This window comes from Sus scrofa, chromosome 10, assembly GCF_000003025.6.
Source record: "Sus scrofa isolate TJ Tabasco breed Duroc chromosome 10, Sscrofa11.1, whole genome shotgun sequence".
NCBI lineage: Eukaryota > Metazoa > Chordata > Mammalia > Artiodactyla > Suidae > Sus > Sus scrofa.
This window is the reverse complement of record NC_010452.4, coordinates 10128096-10155141: the sequence shown is the minus strand read 5'-3', so window position 1 is coordinate 10155141 and position 27046 is coordinate 10128096. Positions and strand designations below refer to the sequence as shown.

Sequence of the window (27046 nt, the reverse complement as noted above, 5' to 3'; positions counted from 1 at the left end):
CCCTGGAGATTTTTCTTTCTTTCTTTTTTGCTTTTTAGGGCCACACCCATGGCATATGAAAGTTCCCAGGCTAGGGGTGGAATCAGAGCTGCAGCTGCCGACCTACACCACAGCCACAGCAACGCAGGATCCGGGCCTTGTCTCCACCTACACCACAGCTCATGGCAACGTCGGATCCTTAACCCACTGAGCGAGGCCAGGGATCGAACCTTCACCCCCATCCCAACGAAGACGAGTTGGGATCTTAACCTGCTGAACCCTGGCCCTGGGGATTTGATGTTTAGAAGAAGCTGCCCTGGAAGAGTGACTGGGAGGCTCAGTCAAGATGAAGGGCAAGCGAGATGAAAAGCAGGGAAATCTCAGGACAGTGGGGTCTGTTGGAGGAGGGAGATTTTGAGCTGAGACTTGAGCAAAAGGAGAGCCTTGGCAAGTGGTCTTTTTGAGGAAGGGATTCTGGGCTAAAGGAGCAGCATGTGCAACACAGGAGAAACTGAAGGAATAGGAGGATGTGACATGTTGGCACGGCCACTAGCAATCTGGTTCTATCAGAATGTACCTGTGCCTGCAGGTGTTTAGGCAGGACAGGTGGGCGGGGCCACATCAAGATGTCTCAGCTTCATATGGAGACACCTCAGGATTCGGAACAACAATGGGGCCTGACCAGACTTGGGTGTCAGAGGTCACTTGGGCTGTGCTGGGAGGGAAGAGTGGTCGGTAAAACTGGTCACCAGAGAGGCAGATGCCCTAGTTCAAGCCGAAATAATCCCTCCTCAGGAAAAAACGGCATTGGAGATGCAGATGAGGCTGGGACTAGCAGAGAGAGTCAGGAGACACCTAGCAAGACGTGGGGACAGACGGAATGCTGAGATTGCAGAAGAGGCATGGGTGACTGCCAGCTCTTGGGCAAAGCTGTCTGGATACAGGAGGGAGGGGCCATTCTCTCAGAGAGAAAATTCAGGAGAAGCTGGTTTGGGGAGAAAGATGATGAGCTCAGTTGTGGACAAGGGAGTGTGTGCACTTTGTGGGCCATCGAAGAAGAAAGAGTCACCTGGACAGGTAACTTGGCTTTTCTGTGCCTCCAGCTCCTCAGCTGTAAAATGATGACTGTCGATCTTTAAGACCTCAGCTCTAAAGGCTGTATTTCCTAAACCCACGCTGGCTGGCACAGGGTGCCAGCACCCAAACAAGTGAGGGCTTTGCCGTGGTGAGCACCTAGTCTCTGCCACCCCCACTCAGGCTTGCCTATCACCTGCCCTGTCCCACTGCCTTTGCAACACGGCGCAGGGTCAGGCATGATTTCAGGGAAGCAGGGAAGTTCCTGAGCGGTAACATGTTCCATCACAGCCCTACCGTCTTCATTTCTAGAGGTTGTGAGAGGTGATGGGAAGCGGAGGTGATACCTGAAATATGATACCAGAATCCAGGTTCTTGTTCATGCAGTCGAAGAATGAACTCCTTGAACACACAAGCAGAAAGCAGGCAAAGTTTTTTCTTTTTTTTTTTTTTTAGAATACGTTCTGCCGAAGTGAGCACAAGCAAAGTCTTTATTAGAGGAAAGCAGATCACTCCTGGGGCTGCCAGGAGCAGGAAGAAGAGCCCCCTTCTCTATTATGTTTATCTCTTAAAAATGGGGAGGGTACCAACGTGGGGTCCAGAAAGATGTGGTTTTTTTTCTCCCATTGGCCTTGTTCAATTACCCATAACAGTCCTTGTCCAATAGGGTTTTAGGGGTAGAAATGTCTTTGTCCTTTTCTCCCTGTAAACGGAGTCACAGGGGATTGGGGATTACTGTCCATCTGGGTGTAGGCACATTCCCTACAGTAAACAGGGACTGTGGGGATGTTACTTCCTGGAGCCCTTAAGCCACAAATGTTCATCAATGGCCACATCAAAGAATGCATCCAAGCCCAAGCTTCTTCACTGACTGCCTGAGTTAGTATTCTGCCTCAGAGGTTCTATTCATTTTATTGGTTATTTGCTTTGCTTTTCCCTTTTGATTTGAGAGATTGTCATGTCTATATTTTTCTGGTTGATTTGATGAGAGACTTTGTAGTTTGTTTTGTTTTGTTTTGTTTTTTGCTTTTTAGGGCTGCACCCACGGTGTATGGAGGTTCCCAGGCTAGGGGTCGAATCAGAGCTACAGCTGTTGGTCTACACCACAGCCACAGCAATGCAGGATCTGAGTGGTGTCTGTGACCACAGCTCATGGCAACGCTGGATCCTTAACCCAGTGAGCAAGGCCAGGGATCGAACCCACAACCTCATGGTTCCTGGTCGGATTCATTTCCAATCCACCACAATGGGAATTCCTATACATTTTTAAAAACACACTTTTATTATATGTATCTCAGAGTTGTTAACTTTTACTCCTAATTTGTCATTAACCTGTGCTTAATAAGACATCACTACCTGCCTAGAGGCACAGATGTGTCTAAATAAAACTCAGTTGATTATAATCAGAGTGCCAATGCAGGAAGCAGAGGGGGGAAAAATCTAAAAGACAAATATTGCTTTTGCTCAGCTAACAGGCTCTCATCAGAGGTGTGGGTCCCCAGCAGCCAAGACAAGCACAAATTAGGGCCCCTAACTCTAGCCTCTTTTAATCTGGAATAGTAACCCCTGCTCTCCTTTTCTTCTTCCCATTTTTGGGGGGCTAGTATAACACTGCTGTTTTTTAAGGGTACAAATTCTTCTCTTGCAAAATGTTCCATAGTCTTCAATTGGTTTGATGGTTTCTTCAGGATTAGATTCAGGTGAAAAGCTTAGTCAGAATAATGTAGGTGACATTCAGACATTCAGCACTTTTCATTGAATCATAGCAGGAGATAACTAGTATCAGTTAATCCAATTATGATGATACCAGGGTCGGTCACATGCTTAAAGCAGTGTTTATTGCAATTTATGACTTGACATTTCAAGAGTATCAGATTTTATATATATATATATATATATTTTTTTTTTTTTCTTTTTGCATGTAGCATATGGAAGTTCCCAGGCTAGGGGTCAAGTCGAAGCTAAAGCTGTCAGGCTACACCACAGCCACAGCAATGCAGGATCCAAGCCATGACTGTGACCTACACCACAGCTCACTGTAATGCGTGGATCCTTAACCCATTGAGTGGGGCCAGGGATTGAATCCGCATCCTCAGGGATACTAGTCAGGTTTGTTACCACTGAGACACAACGGGACCTCCTGAATCTTTGTATTACAACAAAATTTCACTCAGTTGTTTTAGCATCTGCTGATGATCTTTGCCTATAACAGTTATCATGTTGATGGTTATAAAATAGTAGTTTTTCGGAATTCCTGGTGTCGTGGCACACCAGAAACAAATCCGACTAGGAGCCATAAGGTTGCGGGTTTGATCCCCGGCCTCACTCAGTGGGTTAAGGATCTGGTGTTGCTGTGAGCTGTGGTGTAGGTCACAGATGAGGCTCGGATGCCAAGTTGCTGTGGCTGTGGTGTACAGGCTGGCAGCTGTAGTTCTGATTGGACCCCTAGCCTGGGAATTTCCACATGCCCTGAGTGCGGCCCTAAAAAAGCAAAAAAACAAATACATACATACAATAAAGCAGGATCATGGAGTTGCCATGTGGCTCAGCAGTTAAGGAACCAGACCAGTATCCTTGAGGATGCGGGTTCGATCTCTGGCCTCCCTCAGTGGGTTAAGGATCTGGCATTGCCAAGAGCTGTGGTGTCACTTGCAGATGTGGCCTGGATCCTTTGTTGCTGCGGCTGTGGTGTAGGCCAGCAGCTGCAGACCCAATACCAGTCCTGGCCCAGGAACTTCCATGTGCCAAGGGTGTGGCCCTAAAAGAAGCAAAAAAAAAAAAAAATCCCTTCTATACTTTTTATCTGGCATTTTGTCTGTAAAGAAGAGCTTCTCCTCCCCCACTTTTGTCTCTGGAATCGTGATGGCCTCCTGGGTTATTTTTGGAGATGCTCCATTATTACTTCTGATGATCAAATTGTCCCAAGTTTGACCACTGGAAGACCTTTCAATACGAATCCTTGCTTCATTAAACTTTGAGCATGTTCTATTTTCTAGCATAAGATATTCCAGGCTCACTAACTCTCTCTGCCCCAAACCTTGCATTAATGTCTTCAAGGAGGTCTCGTTCCTTTTAGAGAGAATGGTATCTGAAAAGCAAGATCTGGGCTCTAGGTATGCTTGTTGCTGGTGGATCGCTTCTGGGTCCATTCAGTGGGCAAAAATAAGTATTATAAACTTACCCCATGGGATAATTTCTCATCTTTTTCTCCACTCCTTATATTCTGCCCCATTTATTCCGCAGTGAGAGTCTGGTCCCCGACATCATCATTATATTCTGCAATGCACACAACATTTAGTTTTAAGTTACACACAAAATTTAGTTTTAAGTTACGTGATACCACTAACACCAACAAATCTGCCCAGTGAGTTTAAAGATTTTGGGCTGACAGATGAAGACATACACGTGTGCACTAAACCCATGTAGGCACATATCTATAAACAATTCTTTTTTTTTTTTTTTTTTTTTTTGTCTTTTTCCAGGGCCGCACCCACGGCATGTGGAGGTTCCCAGGCTAGCCCTAGCCCTAATCAGAGCTGTAGCCACTGGCCAACGCCACAGCCACAGCAACGCCGGATCCTCAACCCACTGAATGAGGCCAGGGATCAAACCCGTAACCTCATGGTTCCTAGTTGGATTCGTTTACCACTGTGCCATGACGGGAACTCCTATAAACAATTCTGTAGGCAGCCATCTGTATCTTCATGATGCTAAACATGAGTTCATACCGACGTCTCCAACTCTAATCCATTACCTATAGATCATTCATTCTAGGCTCTTCCCCTTGCCATCTGAAAACATCTTCCTTTTTTTTTCTTTTAATTATTTCCCCAATATGAAAACTTCTAAATAGAGAGCTCCCATTGTGGCACAGCAGAAACAAATCCGACTAGGAACCATGAGGTTGCAGGTTCGATCCCTGTCCTTGTTCAGCAGGTTAAGGATCTGGCATTGCTGTGGCTATGGTGTAGGCCAGCAGCTATAGCTCCAATGAGACCCCTAGCATGGGAACCTCCATATGCCATGGGTGTGGCCCTAAAAAGACAAAAATAAAAATAAAAATAATTTTTAATGAAAACTTCTGAATAAATGGTCCAGATATGTTAGCGAGTAACCTTTGGGGCTCAGAAATTAGAATCTGATCTTCCCCTTCGGGAAATCAGGTGCAGTTCATTCTAGATCTGAATGGATTACAGACATTCAAAATCAGGTACACTAAAAACTTAGCAGCGGCATATACGCTCTGGCTCCCTAACTCCCACAGGTGGGATGGTGCTGGGATCCTGGGAAGACCAGTCAAGGGCTGCAGCGGGGTACCTAGTAGTGACATCTCCCGTGTCCTCAGAGGCCCCGACCTGCAGGAATCCTACACTCTCAGAGCATAATCCTGGGGAGTAAGGAGCTGGACAGGGTTTCATTTCTATTCATCTTATCCACTAACGGCAGAGATATAACCCTCGTTTTCCAAGTCTGAACCGCAACTGGGAAACCAGTGGTGGGTTACAGGCTGCAGGTCGAGGTGGCCAACCCTCCAGAACAGAGGGCCTGTTCCACACGCACTTTGACCCCCCCTCCTCTCCCAGGCTGTTTGTTAGAAGATCAGAAGGCTCCTCCCCATTCAGCCTCTAGGCCTTATTGAACAATAACTGCTATGATTTGTCTTCGTGTTACCTACACACACCTCCGTCCCAGTGCAGTCAAGCCTCAGTCCCCGCTGCACTCGCAGCATATGGAGGGTCCCAGGCTAGGGGTCCGATTGGAGGTGCAGCTGCCGGCCTACACCACAGCCACAGCAACACCAGATCCTTAACCCACTGAGCAAGGCCAGGGATTGAACCCACCACCTCATGATTCCTAGTCGGATTAGTTTCCACTGCGCCACTATGGAAACTCTCTGTTGTCGTTATTGGGGTTTTTCTTTTTTTTTGTGGTTTTGGGGTTTTTTTTTTTTGAGTGTTGAGATTGTTCCTATTTTTCCTGTTTCATACTTAACCTTCCTCAAACTGAGACTATGGAAGAAATCCTTCCAGGCTGGACCTAGAAGTTTGGGGGATTTTTTTTTTTTTTTTTTTTGGCTTTGTTTTGGTTTTTGGTTTGGGTTTTTTTGTTTTGTTTTGTTTTGTTTTAATGGTGCACCCAGGGCATAAGGAAGTTCCCTGGCCCAGGACTGAATCTAAACTGCAGCTGTGACCTATTCCGCAGCTGTGGCAGCTGCAGCAATGCTGGATTCTTTAACCCTCTGCACCCAGGCCAGGGATGGAACCCACAACTTGGCTGCAACCTTAGCCGCTGCAGGAAGATTTTTTTTTTTTAACTTTTGTCTTTTTTAGGGCCACACCCACGGCATATGGAGGTTCCCAGGCTAGCGGTCGAATGGGAGCTGCAGCTGCCAGCCTATGCCAGAGCCACAGCAACATGGGATCCGAGCCGCGTCTGCAACCTACACCACAGCTCACGGCCACGCCAGATCCTTAATCCACTGAGCAAGGCCAGGGATCGAACCCGCAACCTCATGGTTCCTAGTCGGATTCGTTAACCACTGAGCCACAACAGGAACTCCTGCAGTAAGATTCTTAACCCACTGTGCCCCAGCAGAAACTCCTGGAAGTTCTTTAGAAAAGAATTAGCAGTACCATAGTTCTAGCCACCATTTCAGCCAGTCCAAAGTGCTGATCATGAATCTGGGCGCTAACTACTCCTCAGTCCCAAAATAGGATGAAAAACTCAACTAGAGGTGCAATGTATGGGGTCGTGATGGTTCCAATTTTAATGGGATAAAAAAAGCATTATCAGAAAAGAATGGTTATTGCAGAAACGAATTACTACTACTTTTTAATGTATGTCCAAATATAGATATATTAATATATCTTACCTCATTTTTTTTCTGTTAGTATTTCATTTATCTAATGCTCATAATGGTTTTCTTTTAGACAACTGCCCAAGGAGCAGGTGTATGTCCGCCCCTGTATTACAACAGAAAGCTCAGTTTGGAGGTTTACCTCACGTGAGTTTCCAGCCTTCAGTTAACATCCTCTCTCAGAGACCAATTTCACCTTCTCTTCAAGTTTGAAACAAGGTGTTCATGCTGAGTTTGAATCTTGTTCCTCTTGAGGTGATGGTGACCAAAGAGTAAGCCACACACAAATTATGTAAAGAGGGGTGCATTTAAATATCTGCAAGCAGCGTGGCTGGGCTAAGAGGAAGAGTTTGAAAAGAATGCAGAATGGACTCAAAGGTAGGCTGAATTCAGTCAAGCGTTCTAGCCACCTGGCTGTGATTTGCATATTCGTCAGTAGTGAGGATCAGCTGTAACATACCTCCAACCACCTGGCATGGGGAGAGGACATCACAGTAACAGGCCATGAACTTGAAGTTCCTTCTTGACATAATAAGCAGATCAAAGTGGCAGTCTGGGGATGAGAAAAATCTTTTTGGGTGTCTGTAGCTTCCAAACCCCCTTCCAACCAAAATCCTTTTTTTTTTTTTGGTCTTTTTTTGTCTTTGTTGTTGTTGCTATTTCTTGGGCCGCTCCCTCGGCATATGGAGGTTCCCAGGCTAGGGGTCGAATCGGAGCTATAGCCACCAGCCTACGCCAGAGCCACAGCAATGAGGGATCCGAGCCGCGTCTGCAACCTACACCACAGCTCACGGCAACGCCGGATCGTTAACCCACTGAGCAAGGGCAGGGACCGAACCCGCAACCTCATGGTTCCTAGTCGGATTCGTTAACCACTGCGCCACAACAGGAACTCCCCAACCAAAATCTTTATTCAACTTAAAATCCCATCCACCTTTGATAATAACTCTCAAATCCAAAATGACTCAGTGAAATAACAGGGAGATTTGAAACTAACAATGTAGTTATCATATTAGTGTTAAATATAGGAAGGATCTTTGTATATTTGGTATCTTAAGAATTTACTTGAGAGCTTAATGTATTAGAGAATATTTAGGAACATTAGAATATTTAAAACATTAGCCTTGAGTTTCCAGTGTAAACTTTGTAAGTGCTTACCTGATTTAGATTAATGACTAAATGCCGTAACTGTGTCCCAGGAAATTTAAGAGAACCTAAGCTTTTCCACATTTTATACGTTTAATTAGATTACAAGAGCTATTGCAATACACGGAAAGGTCTGTTTGTAAGTCAAACAACAGAAGTACTTAAAAAGAAAACATTACATTGATAAATACAATTCAAAAGTCTGTAAGGCCAAACATTAAGCCAAGGTCCCCTTAAAAAAAGAAACATGAAAAAAGAAAGTAAACTAGAAGGAGTTCCCATTGTGGTGCAGTAGAAACAAATCTGACTAGTAACCAAGAGGCCTGGGGTTCAATCCCTGGTCTCACTCAGTGGGTTTGGGATTCAGCGTTGCCCGAGAGCTGCCGGAGAGCTGCCCGAGGGCTGCCCATGAGCTGTGGTGTAGGTCGCAGGTGGCTAGATCTTGCGTTGCTGCCGCTAAGGCTGTGACTTTTGCAGCTTCGATTAGACCCCTCGCCTGGGAATTTCCCTATGCCTCGGGTGCAACCTTAAAAAGCAAAAGAAAGTAAAAGAAGCTATACAAAGGGAGCGTAAAAGTAAGGAAAATTTTGAATTTGAACTTTAGGTAAAGAAAATGCTAGTTAATCATAATAACGATAATGATGATAACTCCTCACATTGTACAGGACTTTACAGAGTAATCGGCCATTCTGGGAGGTGGGGGCTGGTGTTTGAGAGGGGCTGTAAGATGCCCCGTGGAGGGGGGAGTGGGGTGCTGACCTGGAGCCGGCTGGGTGTCCGCCTAAAACGTCCCCGCTGAGAGGAGAGATGGAGGCAGACAGCATGGCGCAGAATCTTCCTTTTAGCCTTTCAAAGCCACACTTCTAACTTTTCTGCGCCCAAGAGTCAACTGCATTCAGGGAAGAGGCTGATGATGAAAATCCCTTATCCCTTCACAGACAGAAATAGGTCCGCCCGCCCACAAGCTGATAAAGCCTCTCCCCCTTCCCTGCACCACCCGGGTGGGAACAAGAACAGCCAGCGGGCAGGGTTAGCTGTGCGTTATCCGGGCGCCCCCTTCAGGCTGCGGGAGGAAGCACATCCAGGTTGCGTTAGAGTTAGGGGCGGGGTGGGTTGTGGTCCCCGCACCGGGGGAGGTTAGGCTTCTGCTGCCAAAGGTGAGTCCGGAGCTCCCAGAGGCTGAGGCTCAGTGGGGCTTGGGCAACTTTGATTCCAGCCCTGCTGTGTGCTAGACGCTGGTGGCTAGTCTTTGCTGATGGCTCCCTGCTCAGATCTCCAGGGACCAGGAGCTGCTAAGGGTACCTGGCAGTAAACAAGGGGAGACAGTTAGGGAGGGGAGGAGTGGGGGCTCTTGGAACCAGCTGCCGACCGAGATCTGAAGCTGGACGGATCAGGAACATGTTGCTAAATCGAGGCCAAATACTAAATCAGGGAGTTAGTGAAGGAGCGTGGGCTTGGATGCATTCTTTGATGTGGCCATTGATGAACATTTGTGGCTTAAAGGCTCCAGGAGTAACATCCCCACAGTCCCTGTTTACTGTAGGGAGTGTGCGTACACCCAGATGGACAGTAATCCCCAATCCCCTGTGACTCCGTTTACGGGAAGAAAAGGGCAAAGAAACCCTGAGACTAACGGGACACTTTCACCCCTAAGACCCCTATTGGACAAGGACTGATATACGTAACTGAGCAAGGCCAATGGGAGAAGACCACATCTCTCTGGACCCCACGTTGGCAGCACCCCCATTTTTAAGGGGTAAAAATCCCTATAGGACAATAGAGAAGGTGGCTCTTCTCCCTGCTCCCAGCAGCCCTGGGAGCTATTTGCTTCCCTTTAATAAAGACTTTGCTTGGAGTTCCCCTCGTGGCTCAGTGGTTAACAGATCCGGCTAGGAACCCTGAGGGTGCGTGTTCGATCGCTGGCCTTGCTCAGTGGGTTAGGGATCTGGCCTTGCCGTAAGGTGTGGTGTGGGTCGCAGACGCGGCTGGGATCCCACATTGCTGTGGCTGTTGTGTAAGCTGGTGGCTACAGCTCCGATTCGACCCCTAGCCTGGGAACCTCCATATGCAGCAGGAGCGGCCCTGGAAAAGGCAAAAAGACAAAAGAAAAAAAAAAAAAAAAAAAGACTTTGCTTGCTTGCTGCCTGTGTGTTCACAGAGGTCACTCTTTGACTGCGTGAACAAGAACCCAGATTCCTGTATCATCTTTTGGGCATCAAAAAGAAGAGAGTGTGGCCGAGAGTGCACGGCACCCTGAGGAGCTCAGTTCAGCCTGGGCTGGAAAGTAGCGGCCAAAGGCTGGGTGTGAGGCGAGGGAGGAGCAAGAAGGACTTCACGTGGTAACGGAATGCGGACTTTATCCAGAGGCTGTAAAGCAGGAGCAGCGTCACTCACTGATAAGAAATTGAGTGGCCGCCAACGGGAGAGATGGAAACTTCTCTCTTGGACACACATTTATACCCTTGCCCTTGAAACAAAGAAAATTAGTCCTCATTCAAAATAATCAAAAATAAAAGCACTTATAAATATATTTTTAGATTATTGTACTTACAATGAATCTAGCTCTTATTAGGCTCTGGGTGCACAACCTACCCTACTGGCGTCCAATCTATGAGATGTTTTCAAAGCCTTCTATCCCCTCAGAGTCCAGAGTGCTGACCCTTACACCATGGAACCACACACTCACAGCCTTATAGCCCATCAGAGACACGGCCCACCTGCGGGTAGATTCTCCAGGTCTAAGATGTGTAAACAAATGATGGTAATATAAGCACACAGATTGTTCTCCTAGAGATAGGGGCTTTGCACTTTGAAAGCACAGGTTGGGAGTGGGCAACTTCCAATGCCTTAAGGCTTGGGCAGGTATCATGTAAATGGGTTTTGATGGGAGGGAATTTATAAACCGGTTTTGTTTTTGTTTTTGTTTTTGTCTTTGTCTTTTTGCCTTTTCCAGGGCCACTCCCGCAGCATATGGAGGTTCCCAGGCTAGGGGGTCCAATAGGAGCTGTAGCCACCGGCCTACGCCACAGCCTCGTGGGATCCCAGCCGCGTCTGCGACCCACACCACATCTCACGGCAACGCCAGATCTCCAACCCATGGAGCAAGGCCAGGGATCGAACCTGCAACCCCATGGTTCCTAGTTGGATTCGTCAACAACTGTTGCACGACAGGAACTCCTAAACCGGGTTTTGAAGACTACATAGGAGCTTTAAAAAATAGAAAAGAAGGGAAGGGCACCTTAAAGAGAAACAGAATTTTCTGAAAAACACTGAGATGTTCTTAGTTTGGTATGACACTCAGAGCAGCGTGAGAAACAAGTAGGAGGTGAGGCCCTCAGCCGAGATGAGCCGAATGGTGTGGGCTCTGCATTTCGTATGGGGAAGTGAGGACTTCTTTCCTACATCTTCATGGACTTTGGGATTCTGGAAGCTTGTGAATTCTGGAAGAATAATTTTTTTCTCTCAAATGAAAGAAAAAGTAACTGATGGAAACAATTGTTTCTATTTTTTTTTGTTTCCTCTCAAGATTTTTCCTGAAATCTAGTTTCTGCTGGGTCATATAAGTAAAAGAAATTTTTTTTCGTTATAACAAGCAAATATATATGAGAAGCAATTAAATAAGCTTGTTCTTTTTCTGCCTTGTCAAATAGTTCATGGTTGTGATTTTTATATTTTATAGAAAACATTTCTATTACCAGGACTCTTCCCTGTTATAGTGTTGGGATTAACTGGTATCAATACTTTTCATTTTCTTCGCGGAGATGGAGGCTTCCTGATGGTTTGCAGCCCCAAACTCTCTCCCTGAGGGCTTGTTTTTCTTTGGCTTATACGGTTGGTTTCGGTTTTGGTTTTTTCAATGAGCAAGTTTCTAGCTTGTCTTGAAAAATCAAAATGTCTGGTACTGCGTAGTCTACATTCTGCACGACAGTAACCGGCTGGATGGGACTGGAGCCTGTGCGGTCTAAAGTCCCAGGTCGCGTCCTCCCGGAGTTCAACCCCAAGCCGTCCATCGGCTGAGCTTTGGGTTTGCCCTGGGTCCACGGGGCAATTGCTCCGGATTTCCACCAGAGGGCGCCGTGACCGGCGTTTGGGAGAGAGGGGCAGGGAGGAAGCGCCTAGAGCAGGCTCCACCGCTTGGAGCAGGCAGTGAGAGGAAGCCCTCCTTTCCTTCCGGGAGTGTAAATCCTAAGGCTCAGGCACAGTTCCCTCAGCCAACTCCGCGAAGAGTCCGAACCAAGAGCTACTTGCAGGCCGAGTATTTTGAAATAGAAGGTGAAGAAGCAAAGCCCGCGTTCTATTACCCTTGACACTGGAATGACACTTTGCAGTCAACACAGCAGCTCTGTCACAGACAGAGGGTGATAGGGTCCTCGCAGCAATCCGGTGTCAGAGAAAGGATACACTGTGTGTCCCTTTACCCGTGAGACATTCAGAATCCCTCCTGGCACCTCAGAGCGGCCTGCCAGCAAGCAAGAGGCAGGTCCCCTCACACATTGATGGAGAGACCGAGACCCTGGACAAAGACGGTAGCAAGAACATGTGGCTGGAGGAAAGGAGCAGGAGTGGATGGGCCTGAAGAGGAAGTCGAGCCAACTGCCTCATTGTGACATGGCCTCCCATCGGCTGGGCCTGTGTGCCTACCTGTGTATCTTGGGCACAGTGGAGAAGCTCAGTTTATATTGGATAAATGAGTAGAGGGGCCCCAGGACTTCACCGGCCTCTTCCTTGATGACGAAGGCGAAGTTGGAGGGCTTGGGCCGATGACCTGGAGGCAGGGACCGTCCCTCCTCTGGCCAGCCTGGTCCTGGGGGGTCTCTGCAGCTTTGATTTTGAGGACGTTAACAGCCAGGATGCAGAATCTTGCTTTGTCTCACTCTCGGCATCTGGAGGTTCCCAGGCTAGGGGTCAAATCAGAGCTGTAGCCGCTGGCCTACACCACAGCCACAGCAACGCCAGATTCAAGCCGCGTCTGCGGCCTACACCACAAGTCACATCAGTGCAGGACCCTGAACCCACTGAGTAAGGCCAGGGATTGAACCCACAACCTCACGGTTCCTAGTTGGATTCGTTTCCACTGTGCCACAACGGGAACTCCTAGAAGACTGTACTTTTTAACCACTTTTCATTCTGACCTCTTCTCTGATATCCCTTTCGTTCTTAATCTGTGTGACTAAGGGGTTGTTTAGATAGTCTTAGGTGAATTTACAACGTCAAAGAGGTTAAAGTTGAACACTAGTTAAAACGGTAAGGACGGAATTTTTTAAAGTTAATTTTATTGGAATATAGTTGACTTACAATGTTGTATTAGTTTCAGGTGTACAATAAAGTGAATCAGCTGTGTATATAAAAATATCCATTCTTTTTTCCCCATGTAGGATATTACAAACTATTGAGTAGATTTTTCCTGTGCTGTATGGTAGTATTTCATGGATACTAGTTGGATTCATTTCGGCTGCACCACAGTGGGAACTCCTCATTATAGTTTTGACTTGCATTTCTCTGATAATTACTGATGTTGAGCCTGTTTTCATGTATTTTTTGGCTATCTGTACATCTTTGGGAAAATGTCTGTTTAGATCTTCCGCCCATTTTTTGATTGGATGTTTTGGGTTTTTGCTAAAAAGCTCCATGAGATGTTTGTATATTTTGGAGATTAATTCCTTGTCAATTTCTTCATTTGCAAAGATTTTCTCCCATTCTGTGTACAGATTTTATTTTATTTTATTTCTTTGCTTTTTAGGGCCGCACTCGCGGCACATGGAGGTTCCCAGACTAGGTAGGGGTCTAATCCGAGCTGCAGCTGCCAGCCGATGCCAGAGCCGTGTCTGCGACTTAAACCACAGCTCACAGCAACACTGGATCCTTAACCCGCAACCTCATTGTTCCTAGTCAGATTCATTTCTGCTGCGCCACAACAGGAACTCCTGTGTGTACAGATTTTGATCAGTAGTAGTTTTGTAATGAGGAAAAGAGTCTAGCATAAACTGAATCCAGCCTCAGTCGATACAGAGGTGACCGAGCGTTTTAAGGGGAGGATGGAAGAGGGGGAAGGGAGTGAGCGGGGGCTCAGGGGAGTCACAGAAGTGAAAAGTCACAAAAAGTGGGAAGGGGGCTTAGTCTGTGTGAAAATCATTCATCTAGGAGTTCCTGTCGTGGCTCAATGGTAATGAACCCAACTAGTATCCGTGGGGATGTGGGTTCGATCCCTGGCCCCGCTCAGTGGGTTAGGGATTCGGCATTGACGTGAGCTGTGGTGTAGGTCGCAGACATGTGTTGCTGTGTCTGTGGTGTAGGCCTTGGGTGCAGCCCTAAAAAACAAAAAACAAAACAAAACAAATCATCTAGGCTGCTCTCTGGGGCTTATCGAGTTTAGGCTCCTACCCTCCCACGAGACTGGAAGACAGGGCCCTCTCTTGAGATGTCGGCTGGAACAGAAAGCAGCCGTGAGTTTCTCAGGCAGGCAATTGAAGGGGAGCTTGAATCATCCTGGGTGTTCAGCCTTGAGCCAATGGAAACTATGCTAGTGCTTGCTCCATTTTTTTATGGGCCAAGGTTGAGACCTAGTCAGGTCAGAGGAGAATGGCTGGAGTTTGGTCAAAGAGGGAAGGAAGAAGGGTGAGGGCTCCTTCTCTAGAATTGTCCCCTTTTCACACGCCGCTCAAGTGGGCTGTGAGCCATAACACTGAAAAACAGCTCCATGCGTCCTGCTGCAGGCATTCCATCAGCTTAACAGAGAGCTCGTCCGCAGCGCAGCTCATCTATTGAGAAGGACCCAGACTTGTGTGTTTCCAAGGAGGTAGAGTGGGAATGAGAAATGAAATCCGTGCAAAAAAGCCCCAAGAAGGAACGGAACGCTGCGTGCGGGCTGTCAACCCGAAACCATCCCGGATCCTCCTGTGAAACTCAGCAGGAGACAAGTTTGCCTGAACCACGTGCTAACATTGCTGACATTAACAGAAGGAAACCTGGCTGATTTTCTGTTTTCTGTTTGTTTGCTTTGTTTTAGGGCCACCACTGAGGCATATGGGGGTTCCCGGGCTAGGGGTTGAATCGGAGCTACAGCTGCAGGTCTATGCCACAGCCACAGCGATGCAGGATCCGAGCCGTGTCTGTGACCTACACCACAGCTCATGGCAACACCTGATGCTTAACCCACTGATTGAGGCCAGGAACTGAACCTGCATCTTCATGGATCCTAGTCAGATTCATTTCCACTGAGCCAGGACAGGAACTCCTGTTCTGGCTGATTTTAGATTTAAACTTCTAACAGGGAGTTCCTGTTGTGGCTCAGTGGGTTAAGAACCCAACTAGTATCCATGAAGATGCAGGTTTGATCCCTGGCCTCATTTAGTGGGTTAAAGGATCTGGCATTGCCCCCAAGCTGTGGTGTAGGTCCCAGACACAGCTGGGATCTGGTGTTGCTGTGGCAATGGCCTAAACTGGCAGCTGCAGATCCGATTTGCCCCTCAGCCTGGGAACTCCCATGTGCCCTGGATGAGGTCCTAAAAAGACCAAAACTAAAACCAAAACTTCTAAAAAGAAGCTTTGGAAAAATGAATGTTCTTGAGCAGAGAATGCTCAGGTCACTGTGGAGGTATGGATTTGGCCCTCAAAAGACAAATAGACAAAAAAAAAAAAAAAAGAGAGAGAGAGAAAGAGTCCTTCCTGGTTGAGAAAAACCAAAAAAGCACACTTTTGCATGGAGCGCTCACAGTAGGACCAAGACAGCTATTGAGAGGAGTTTAAAAAGGAAATGTACAATTAGACAATCTGACGTGGGGTGATCTCCTGCTGGATACCCTGTGAGAGGAAGAATTTTCACATGTGTCACTTTTACATCTAGGCCCTTTTTTCCTTCCTTTTGCTGCAAGAAGCATTATTTTTTTAAGGCCTAAAAGCCCATTGCCTGTCCAATTAGTGCCCCTAATTAAAAGCATCATGATGACAAATCATGGGGTCTGTGAATGGATTATGAAGCGGGTTCTGAACCACACCAAACCAGGCTAAAGTAGGGAACCTCTCCTGAAGTTCCTTTCCTTCCTTCCTTCTTTAGTCTTTTTAGGGTGGTGTATGCACGTTTCCAGGTTAGGGGTGGAATCGGAGCTGTAGCTGCTGGCTCACACCATAGTCACAGCAACGCCGGATCCTTAACCCACTAAATGCAGGCCAGGGATGGAACCCAAATCCTCATGGATACTAGTTGGGTATTTTTTCCTCTTTTCTTCCATTCAAATCACCTGTGGCGGAGTTCCCCTCGTGACTCAGAATCTGATTAGTATCCATGAGGATGCGGGTTCCATTCCTGGCCTTGCTCAGCGGGTTAAGGATCTGGCATTGCCATAAGCTGTGGTGTAAGATCACAGACACAGCTTGGCTCCTGAGTAGCTGTGGCTGTGGTGTAGGCTGGCAGCTGTAGCTCCAATTCCGCCCCTAGCCTGGGAACCTCCACATGCCGTGGGTGCAGCCCTAAAAAGGCAAAAACCAAAAAACTCAAATCCTCTGTGGCTAAAATATTCAGAAAACAAATAATAAATGTTCATAAAACAAAGACCCTTTCAAGCGTTTAAATCCTTGAAGGTTTCAAAGAACTTGTGCACAGGTACGTCTGGGTCCAGCACGCCGGTTCAGCAGCTGCTGGAGTTCTTTGTTCCAATATCCACAAGCAGGCTCCCCCAGGGAGATCCCTCCCAGATCCCTGAGGCCTTCCATCTGGATCCGTCCAAACTCTACCTCCCACAGCTGGCACACCCCTCCCCCTCCTCCGCAGGAGCCCACAGCTGGGGAAACATCCCATAACTGCACAACAAGTGCAACGGGATAGAAAGTCCTATACACCAGGGAGCAGAGCCCTCAGAGCCCCCCATCAGTGAGGGCCAATGGACTTGGAAGCCACCCCAAGCAGCTTCTGCCCAGAACTGGGGGAAACCTCTTGGTTCCCACACACCCACCTTCCAAGGGGAAGACAGGTGCCAGGGGCTGCGGGGGACTATTTACTGCAAAGACCCCTTGGGCCCCCAGCATAAGGTATGCGGAAGGGTGGGGAAGACCAGAACCAGGGCAGAAAAGTGGTTCAGTCTCCACCTGGAAGGAAAGCGTGTCCCAGGGGGCAGGGTTTGGATTGACGGGCAGAGCAGCCCCCCCAGAGGGCTCGTGAGGCCTTGCTGCTCAGTTTCCTTGTTTAAATAACCAGGGTAGGAGTTTCCGCTGGGGCGCAACAGGATGGGCAGCCTCTCTGCAGCGCCAGGATGCGGGTTTGATTCTCTGCCCAGCACAGTGGGTTAAAGCGTCCCACATAGGTTGTGGCTTGGCCTCGGATTGGATCCCTGGCCCAGGAACTCGGTATGCCAGGAGGTGGGCCAAAGAGAAAATACCAACACGGGTCATCATGGGGAGAATAATATCTGTGTCATTAAGTGACATGTGGTATTAAGCACCCAGCAGGGTCTGAACTTGACCGAGGCCCGTTGTTACTTTCCTCCACGTGGCCCTGCCCTCCCCCCATGCACAGAGGCATCCCTTCCTGCCCCCCAGGGCCTGGAAGACGCCTTTAAGCAGAGACCCCAGGGCCAGCAGAGCCCGCAGGGAGAGTGTACATTCAGGTCCCGCCCCCGCCCCCGGGCCAAGGTCAGGGTCGGGGCCAGCGCATGACTGCCAGGCTCCAAGGTTAAAAATGACCACAACAGTGCAGGAAACACTGTGGCTGCAGCAGAAAACCCTAGGGCCTGTTTGTATAGTGTATTTCTGGCCCAGCAAACGGGCATTGTGCAAATTAAGCAAATAAACAGCCGTCTTGGCCTTGGGCTCAAAAGATTTTGGGCATCCTTCTGTTTCCCCCCAGCTGGTGTCTCCCCTGTGGCTCAGGCCAGAAGTCAAGAGAATTCTTTGATCCCTCTCTCTCCCACCCCTACGCCCACCTCTGCAAGTCCAGCCGCTCCTGTTTTTCCGAACCCGCTCCGGGGAGCGCTCTCCTGGCCAGAGCCCCGGCCACAGACTCTGTCTATGGAACAATCCAGCAACCCCATCTCACCCCCAGGCCGTGTCCCACTGTAGCTGGGGTGGGGAATGGGGTCTTTACACACCATAGACCGGCCGATGCCCCCTCACCCCCGACACAGCCCCACCCCTTCACTGCCTCCCCCTGAGGCAGCTCCCTCAGCTGGGGTCTCTCACCTTTTCCCAGAGTCTCCCACTTGCTCATGCCGACGCTCCAGCCTCACCGGCTCCCCCTCCTGAAACATGACGGAACCCCTGCCCCCTGCAGACTGCCCTTCTTCCTCTTCTTTTTTCTGTTTTTATACTTTTTAGGGCCGCACCTGTGGCACATGGAGGTTCCCAGGCTAAGGGTCGAAAAAGAGCTGCAGCTGTTGGCCTACACCACAGCCACAACAATGCCGGATCCTTAACCTCCTGGGTGAGGCCAGGGATCGAAACTGCAACCTCATGGAGACTAGTCAGGGTCCTTCCCGCTGAGCCACAACGGGAACTCCAAGCCTCCCTTCATCTGTCGGCTTTGTGACGCTTTCTCCTCACCAAAAGCCCCTCCTCCATGGGGTCCGTGCCCCAGGCCTCCCCGCCCACCCACGGGAGGCTCAAGTCCCCTTATTTACACCCTCCAGAGCAGCTATTGACTCTCCCTTTGGTCTGCTCCCCACAAGGATGCGGGGGCAGGCACACAATCTTGGTGACTTGTGTGCCCTCCCGGCCCAGTGCCGGGCACAGAGCCGGTGCTCTGGTAGCATTTCCTGGCCAACTGTCTGCGTGACCAAATAGGTGCAAGAAGGAAGACTTTGCTGAATGAATGACACCTTATGGCCACGCACCTTCTCTGTCTCCAAGAGAGAGCGCCAGGGCCGGATGGGGAGAAAGCAGACACCACAATCGGATTCTGGGCCGCCTTAGAGCCCCAGGAGAATCTGAGAGAACCCAGCGAGCAGTGCACAGCCCCGCCACCCTCCAAGCTGTCTGCATTTCTTCTGTCCTTGTCCCCTCGTCAGCAAAGCTTCAATGACCTCCTACCATGGGCCAGACGTGGTTCCAGGCACTGAGGACGCAAACAGCCCCTGCTCTCAAGGACCAGGCATTCAGTGGGGGGCAGGAGACCCCAAAAGAGGGAGCAACTGAGCGTGAAGTGAGTGCAGCGTGGGACAGCGGGGAGCAGGGCACTGGGATGGAGTGACATCCTCGGATGCAGTGGGACTGGGGAGAGCAGGCAAGTTCCCCACCTTCTCGGCCTCAGTCTCTTCATCTGGGAAATGGGCTGATGACAATCTTGCCTCCAGGGCACCCTTAGTTCCCAGGTCTGGTCCCTCCCTCATCTGGGCAGGAGTGCCTCCCATTCCCTAGCCAGAGCCGTGGCTTTGCCATAGCCCGCAGGTCCAGCTCTCACCTCCCTGAACTCATCCCCACCCACAGCACCCCCATTGCCCTCTGGGCATCCTGCTGCTCCTCTGTTGAACCAGGCTCCACTCCCTTAAACCAAAGCTCAGGCTCCCGCCCTCCCTGCCACTCACACACACTCTCCACCTGCTCAGGGCAGGAGCAGTTGCATTTCTAGCGACTTTTCTAGTGCTGTCAGCAATCGCACAAGGAGAGCTTAATGACAGCCTCCTTCCTTGTTCCTGGGCAGGGCTGTCCCGTGGAGGTGGTGGGAACCCACGAGCTCTGCACAGCTTTCTGTTTTATGTTGGCCAGAAAAACAATAAGCAGGGACCCGTTTGGGCCCAGATCCCTCCCCAGTCCCCTGTAGAGATGTGTGCCTTCCCCTTCTCCTGGTCCCTTCCTTTCCCCACCTCAAACACGTATCCAGCACCTGCTGTAGGTGAACATGAGGCTGGAGGCAGGATGGGGGACTCAGCTGTATTAACAACTAATTCTAATACGGAGCAGAATAAAGGCAGCTAGGACTCGCTGCTATGTCCCAAACAACCAATTCATTCCAGCAGCAGTGCTCTGGGAGGGCTGCATGGAGGAGGGTGCCTTGAGCTGAGGCTGGAGAGAGAAGAGGAATTCTAAGTGCAGGGCTGGGAGGTGGCTGATGGCGGGGGCAAAGGCCAGGGGGTGGCCTCTCCCGGCCCATCCTGGCAGTCCTCGCCTGGGGAGCCTTGGTCCAGAGGGACAGCTGGGAGAGGGAGCAGGCGGGTTGGAGAGAAGAGCAAGTGGTGCCAGAAAAACAATGCGGATGCCTCTGGCCGGCAGGGGACTGAGGCCGCAGCGGGGAAGTGATTCCTATTGTTTCAGCTTCCTCCGTGGGGGCTGCGTGAGAAGAGGCCCAGCCTCCGTGGCCTTGAGAGCGCCTTCAGGCTCCAGAGGAAGGCAGAGTAGGAAACGGCCCCTTGGGAGAAATACAAGCTAAGCGAGGATCAAACGCCAGCACCGTGATTTTGGAGGCGGCTGGGAAAAAATTCCTCCGACCCCGGAGCAAAGACGCGCCGTCCACTTCACCCTCCAGGTCTGACAGAAGCCAACGCCCAGGCCCAGCAGGATGAAGTGACTGCTTCAAGGCCACACGGCCGATTGCTTTCCCGCCTCTGAGTACAGCTTTCACTTACTTCCCCCTGAGACCTATAGCCCTTCCCCCTCCCATGAGCAAAGGGCGGTCCCCAATTCCCACCCAGGCAGGACAGCCCCTGCCCAAGTGCCCAGGAAGACCCCGTGTCACAGGGAGGGCCTCTGTGCCACCCCCTCCCCGCCCATCAGCCTCCTGGCGTGTCTGGGAGGTCTGGTTCCAGCCCCACCAATCAGGAAAGCAACAGGGGACAGCCCTGCTCATGGCAGAAGCATCTCCCTGCAAAGACCCTCGGGTTTGCATGGTCGGCGACTCGGGCAGAGCTGCTGCCCTTTACCCAACACACCCGGCGGTCCCCCGGGCAGCCACTCATCCCTGGGCTTTCTCCCTCCTCTGGGCTTTGCCGATGGGACGCCCATCGCCTAAAGCCCCTCCTCCGCCCTCAACCTGAGGGCCTGGCTTTGACATCCCCCTGCCTGCCTTTCGGGAAGCCTTCCCCAGATGGGGTCAGGCCCCCCAGCAGGTCCTTGGGCCCCCATGTGCCCGTGCTCATCACTCAGGATTATCTGAAACTGTACCATCAACTACAAGGTCCCCTAGGGCCAAACCTTTTACTTTGTTGCTTCTAGAAATAAAAGCACCCCAGTGACACATATTGAGCACTTTCTGTGGGTTTCACTGTCATGGGAATTAATTCACTCTAGCCCCTGCCCCCATAACTCTATAAAGGGGGTAGACTTCTTACCCCATTTGTCAGATGGGCAAACTGTGATTCAGAGAGGTTGAGCTTCTTTGGTCCAGGTCACACTGGCAGTGAGTAGTGGAGTCGGATCCTGAGCTAGTGCAGTGGACACGGCAGGGTGTTGCCCAGATTTGCCTGCTGGGGCCTTGTGTGCAGACAGCTTTGCGGTGAAGAGCCCTTTCAAGATTGCTTTAGTCGCCGAAGGCAGCCCCCATTAAAGTCAACCTTGTAGGAGTTCCTGTGTGGTGTGGCGGAAATGAATCTGGCTAGTAGCCATGAGGATGCCGGTTCGAGCCCTGGCCTCGCTCAGTGGGTTGGAGATCCCGAGGTGCTGTGGCTGTGGTGTGGGCCGGCAGCTGCAGCTCTGATTTGACCCCTAGCCTGGGAAATTCCATATGCTGCAGGTGCAACCGTAAAAAACTAAACAAACCAAAAAAAGGCAACCTTGTAAAAACAGAGCAAATGGTGGTTACCAGGGGCCAGGGGCAGGGGAAGCAGGGGAAGGGAGAGATGCTTAAGGACACAGCTTTGCAATGAGTAGACAAATAAGTCCTGGAGACCTAAGGCGCAGTCTAGTGAGTACAGGACACTACTGGAGTCTAGTCATCAACTGACTAAGAAATTAGATATTTACTGCTCCCTCCCCACCCCCCCACACACAGATAACTGCGTGATGTGACAGAGGTGCTGTAGCTACAATGGCATTCATATTCTAATAAATAGATGCATCAGATTGGGAGTTGTGTCTCAGCAGGTTCCAAACCCATCTTCATGGTATCCATGAAGATTTGGGTTTGATCGTTGGCTTTACTCGTGGGTTAAGTATCCTGCGTTGCTGAGGCTGTGGTGTAGGCCGGTGGCTGCAGCTCCAATTGGACCCCTAGCCTGGGGACTTCCATATATCATAGGTGCAGCCCTAAAAAGCCAAAAAAAAAAAAAAAAAAAAAAAAAAAAGGGCATCAGATCAACATGGTGTACACCTTAAATTTACACAGTGTTATGTATCAAATATATTTCAATTAAAATATTTTTTGAGTAAATGAGTGAACGTAAATGCAGATACTCCTGGGAGATTTCACAAAAGCGCCTCTTTGCCCTCTGGTCCTCGTTGTTAATTCCAAGTCAGGAGGTCTCTTGGCTGTTTACTAAGGGGCTAGAGATCCCGCCCGCCACCCCTCCTGAGAAACTTTGAGCTTACTCACTGATGCTCAGGCTGCCTGTTTGGTTCTCTGACCACTCCGTGCCCTGGGAATCGACAGGACGTCTGCAGCCCCGTGTTAAGAGAGAGGCCGGCCTGCGTGTCCGGAAACAAGGCCACTGGCACACCAGGCCGAGTTCAGGGTAAAAGTTCAGAGTCCTTCCTCGTGGTTGGAAGAGACTAGAAGCTCTAAACAAATCCTTTCCTGCTCTTGTCCACCCCCAGCAGCCCTCGATCCTGTCTCTCAGCAGCTCTTGCAGCCCCGCCCCCAGCCCGGCTCCCGGCAGCCCCGCCCCCGCAGCTTCGCCCCCAGCCCCGCTCCCAGCAGCCCCGCCCCCGCCCCCGGCCCCGCCCCCGCCCCGCCCCCGCCGCTTCGCCCCCGGCCCCGCTCCTAGCAGCCCCGCCCCCGCCCCGCCCCTGCAGCCTCGCCTCCAGCCCCGCTCCCGGCAGCGCCAACTTGGGTTTGTTTTCCAGCAAAGGGAAAGGTGAAGCTCCTATGTGATCATGACCCTGGAAGCCACTCGCCGCAGCTAAAGGAGACGTTTAGGGGAAGAAAGAAAACACGAAAGGTGGAAGGGGAGGCAGGCTGTGCATGTCCGCTCCCACCCTCCGCGCTGCAGGTTCCCTCCCCGGCGCTGTCCCCACCACCTGGTCTCCCAAGCCTCTCACATCTCCATTCCTATCACTGGCCAGGGCACAGGGAGAGCTGAGCTGGGGCCACGGGGAAGGCCAGCTCCGAATACACCCCCGGTGTCACCTTCAAGCTGAAGCAGATACTCTACTTACTCTACTTCTCAAAGGAAATCAAAGCCAAGCCTGAAACGCAGGGGAGTTGAGGAACGTGTCCAGGGTCGCAGCTGCAGGATCTGACGCCAGGGGGTCCACGCCAGCACCGTTCCTGTCCCGCAGGGTAGCTTTCTGTTAGCACTGGGGCGTCGGCAGAGGGACCCTGGGGCGAACAAGGGACGGCTGCTCTGTGGAAGAACAGCTACCAGTCAAGGGGGACGGTGGCCGCGGAAATCCCGCTAAGCAGGCAAGGCAAAATTAGGGAAACTCGGGAGTCCCCGTTGTGGCTTAGCAGGTTATGAACTAGTATCCATGAGAATGTGAGTTGGATCCCTGGCCTGGCTGGGTTAAGGATCCGGTGTTGCTGTGGCTGTGGGGTAGGCCGGCAGCTGCAGTTCCGATATGACCTCTAGCCTGGGAACCTCCATATGCTGCGGGTTCAGTCCTAAAAAGCAAAATTAATTAATTGATGGAGATAAGCTACTCAGCACAATGCCTTGTTGACTGAAAGAAAAATGCGAAAAGCTAAAGCTGTGCGTTACGTGTTTATTCCGGGATCTTACTGAGGACCAAAGCCTGGGAGAGGGCCTCTCAGCTTGCACTCAAGATGGCTGTTCTCTTGCTCGCCGTACATCCCAGGCTGGACCAGTGCCTGCTTCCCTGACACCCTCCTCAATGACTGATCTTCCTACACACCTGCCTCAGGCCCCAGGTGGAGATTGCGCCCAATAGGTTATCAAAGAGGGGGGTAAGGGGGTGCCCCCATATCTGCCAGCTTCCTGGTAACCATGGCATTGAGCTGGTTCCCCCTCGCCCCAATGCTACCACCTCTGCTGCACATGTGAGGAGATGGCTCCAGGACCTTGCTTCAGACACATAAGCTCCCAGTCAAAGCACTGATGTCTCTGCACTGACTCCAGGCTCTTTCCTTGGTCTTGAAGCTGAGCAAGTGCAGGCCCTGTTAGCCTGAGGGGGCAGCTGCAACAAGAGGGGAGGAGCCTGGAACAACTAAACCCGGCTTCTTTGTTATCTTATTTTGGGTGACGTCATCCTATAAGCAGGCCAGCCTGAAATTCTTTCACCTAGAGATAAAGTACAAGCCTTAGAGCTCCTCCTTCTTATGTTGCTCTTTAGGCACCTAATTAAAATTCCAAATTAAAAAACAAACAAAAAACGCACCGTTTTTGCTGGGGAAAACATGGAGTCAAGCATAAAAAGATGACTGCCAATCACAAAGAACAGATTCTCAGGTTAATGATTTTAGTACTTTTTTATGTATGAGAAGATGCAAGAATCTTGGGTCATTGAAAATTTTTCTTAGATATGCATCTTAACTATCTAGGGCCAGTATATCCAAAGCGCAGGAGGCTTCTGGTTTTTCTCCATCCTGAAATCCCCTGAGGGGCACCAGAGGTGGGTGATAGCAGTGGCCAATGGCTTGATCCTTATAGAACTGGAATGACAGGCAACACATTTTTCTTTACAGCCTTGTATCTAGTAGATGCTTGCTGCATCTTCATCTCCCTTCTGATCCTACGTGTGACAGAGCTGTGATCAGGGGAAGCAGGCAGGAGTGGGGCCAAACACAGGGATGGCTTACTGGTTTATTAAAATGAAAACACTGAGGGAGTTCCCGTTGTGGCACAGTGGAAACGAATCCGACTAGTCTCCATGAGGACATGGGTTCAATCCCTGGCCTCGCTCAGTGAGTTAAGAATCCGGCATTGCCATGAGCTGTGGTGTAGGTTACAGACAAGGCTCGGATCCCAGTTGCTGTAGCTGTGGTGTAAACCAGCAGCTACAGCTCTGATTCGACCCCTAGCCTGGGAACTTCTATATGCTGTGGGTGTAGCCCTAAATAGCAAAAAACAAAAACAAAAAGAAAAAGAAAACACGGAAAGACAAATTCAAGTCTGATTTTGTACAGAAAAATCATGGTGATGAAGAAAAATGTATAAATCCTTTATATGTTCTTTTCTTTACAATGCCAGAGATCTCAAACTACACAAACCATTGTCCACCAGAGAAAGTGTCTCTATGTCCTAGCTCTGTGACTGCAGGCACAATAACACCTAGCTCAGGATTCCTTCAATGATTAAAGAAGATAAACATGTAAAGGGTTTTTCCAATGGGTAAGTCCCCCAGCAAAAAAAAAATAATAATAATAATAGGTTATCTCACGACTGTCTCCTTGTGCAGTAATTCCAAACATCTTCCATAGGAATCGAAGCAAAAGCAAAAGTGTTCTCCCTTCACTGTCAATGAGGAAAGTGAGTCTGCGTGGAAGTGGTTTCCTCTGGAGTTAAAGGGCGAGCAAGGGGGGGTGTGACCTCTTACCTCCGCGACTGTCAGCCCCTTGGCCCCGATTCCTCTGTCTGCTTTGAACCAGACACATTTGTTTAGAGCCTCGTTGACAAGCTGGGCAAGAAGGATCACCTGAGAAACACCTTTAAAAAAAGCAAAGCTGGGACTTTGAGGTGTTGAATTCTGCTCCTAATTTCTGTCTCTAGACAGAGCTGCAGGGCGCAGGCACCAGGAGGCAGCCAGGATGTTGGGTAAGGAAGCCCGCCCCCCACTTCCCCTCCCCTCTCTGCCTCCTTCCTTATAGCTGTGTGGCAGGTGCACCCACCAGGCTCCAGCACCGGGCCTTCTAGAAAATCTGAATCGACATACTTTCCTCTTGGATAAAGTGGAGTGGTTTGGCTCAAAAAAAAACTTGTTTGTAAAAAAAACAACAAAAACAACAACAAAATCTTCTCAACATGTATTACTAATTTTTCTCATGAATGGTCAAGGGAGTCTGAGGGGTTTTTTTTGTTTTTGTTTTTGTTTTTTTGCTTTTTAGGGCCACACCCATGGCATATGGAAGTTTCCAGGCTAGGGGTTGAATCGGAGCTACAGCTGCTGGCCTACACCACAGCCACAGCAATGCAGGATCTTTAACCCACTGAGCCAGGCCAGAGATCGAACCTGTGTCCTCATGGACACTAGTGGGGCTCGTTAATCACTGAGCCACTAAGGAAACCGCCAAGCCTGAGATTTTTTTAACTCAGGAACCATCTGGGATTTTGGCAAAATCACAGAGCCTCTCAAATGCAGTCTGTACAAAGATGCTGAGGGCTTTAGGTATTTGGGTTTTTTTTTTTTTCCCCCTTAATTGTGTGTATCCTTTATATTATAAAGTAGGTTTACAGGGACATCTATCAAGTTTTCACTACATTTTGGGGATGACAGCATCACAGAATTAAATTCAGTTCATTTCTGCTCCTGCAGAGGGGCAGGGAGGCACAGGAGCAAACCTGTCCCAGCAGCTGCCTGACTCTAAAACCGCATCGCTGGCTTCCTGGCCCCACAACCACCTCCTACCCAGGGCACCGCCACACTCAGGCGGACTACTGGTGGGTGCAGGGGAAGGTCTGTGTTCAAGTCCTGCTTCTGGGTGCTTCTTGGTCACAAACCCTGGCAGGAGCTTCTCTGACAAAGCACAGGTGCGGAGTGGGGGACAGTAGGGGTGTTCCAAGGTGGCTAAAGTCATCAAGCACCTGCTCTGTCCGAAGCTGAAAGGTTGGTGACACCCAAGGCCCAGACCCTGCCTGGACGGAAAACTTGACAGCTGCCAGAAGCTTCCTCTCCTGTCCATCTCCTTTGCCAAGGCCTTTTTCTCAGGGCATGGGCATGCCAGGTGTGCCTGGGTCAGGGGCTGGCAGCTAGCTGACCCCAGGCTCCCTCCTTGGAGCCCACTGGCCAGTGCAACTTGCA

General features: G+C 49.9%; 2 long non-coding RNA genes across 3 annotated transcripts; both read right to left on the bottom strand.

Annotated features, from left to right (window-relative positions):
* LOC102159416 lies at window positions 1527–9379 on the bottom strand. 2 transcript variants are annotated; one of them, XR_305795.3, is made up of 4 exons: window positions 8816–9377; window positions 7371–7463; window positions 4235–4329; window positions 1527–1756 (listed from the first exon to the last, which is right to left on the bottom strand). It is a non-coding gene; the product is annotated as an uncharacterized LOC102159416 (long non-coding RNA). The 2 variants fall into 2 exon arrangements; XR_002336196.1 differs by lacking the exon at window positions 1527–1756 and adding an exon at window positions 3784–4141 and having other exon boundaries at window positions 8816–9379.
* Window positions 13915–22740, bottom strand: LOC106505085. The gene is made up of 3 exons (XR_001299163.2): window positions 22506–22740; window positions 21307–21541; window positions 13915–14364 (listed from the first exon to the last, which is right to left on the bottom strand). It is a non-coding gene; the product is annotated as an uncharacterized LOC106505085 (long non-coding RNA).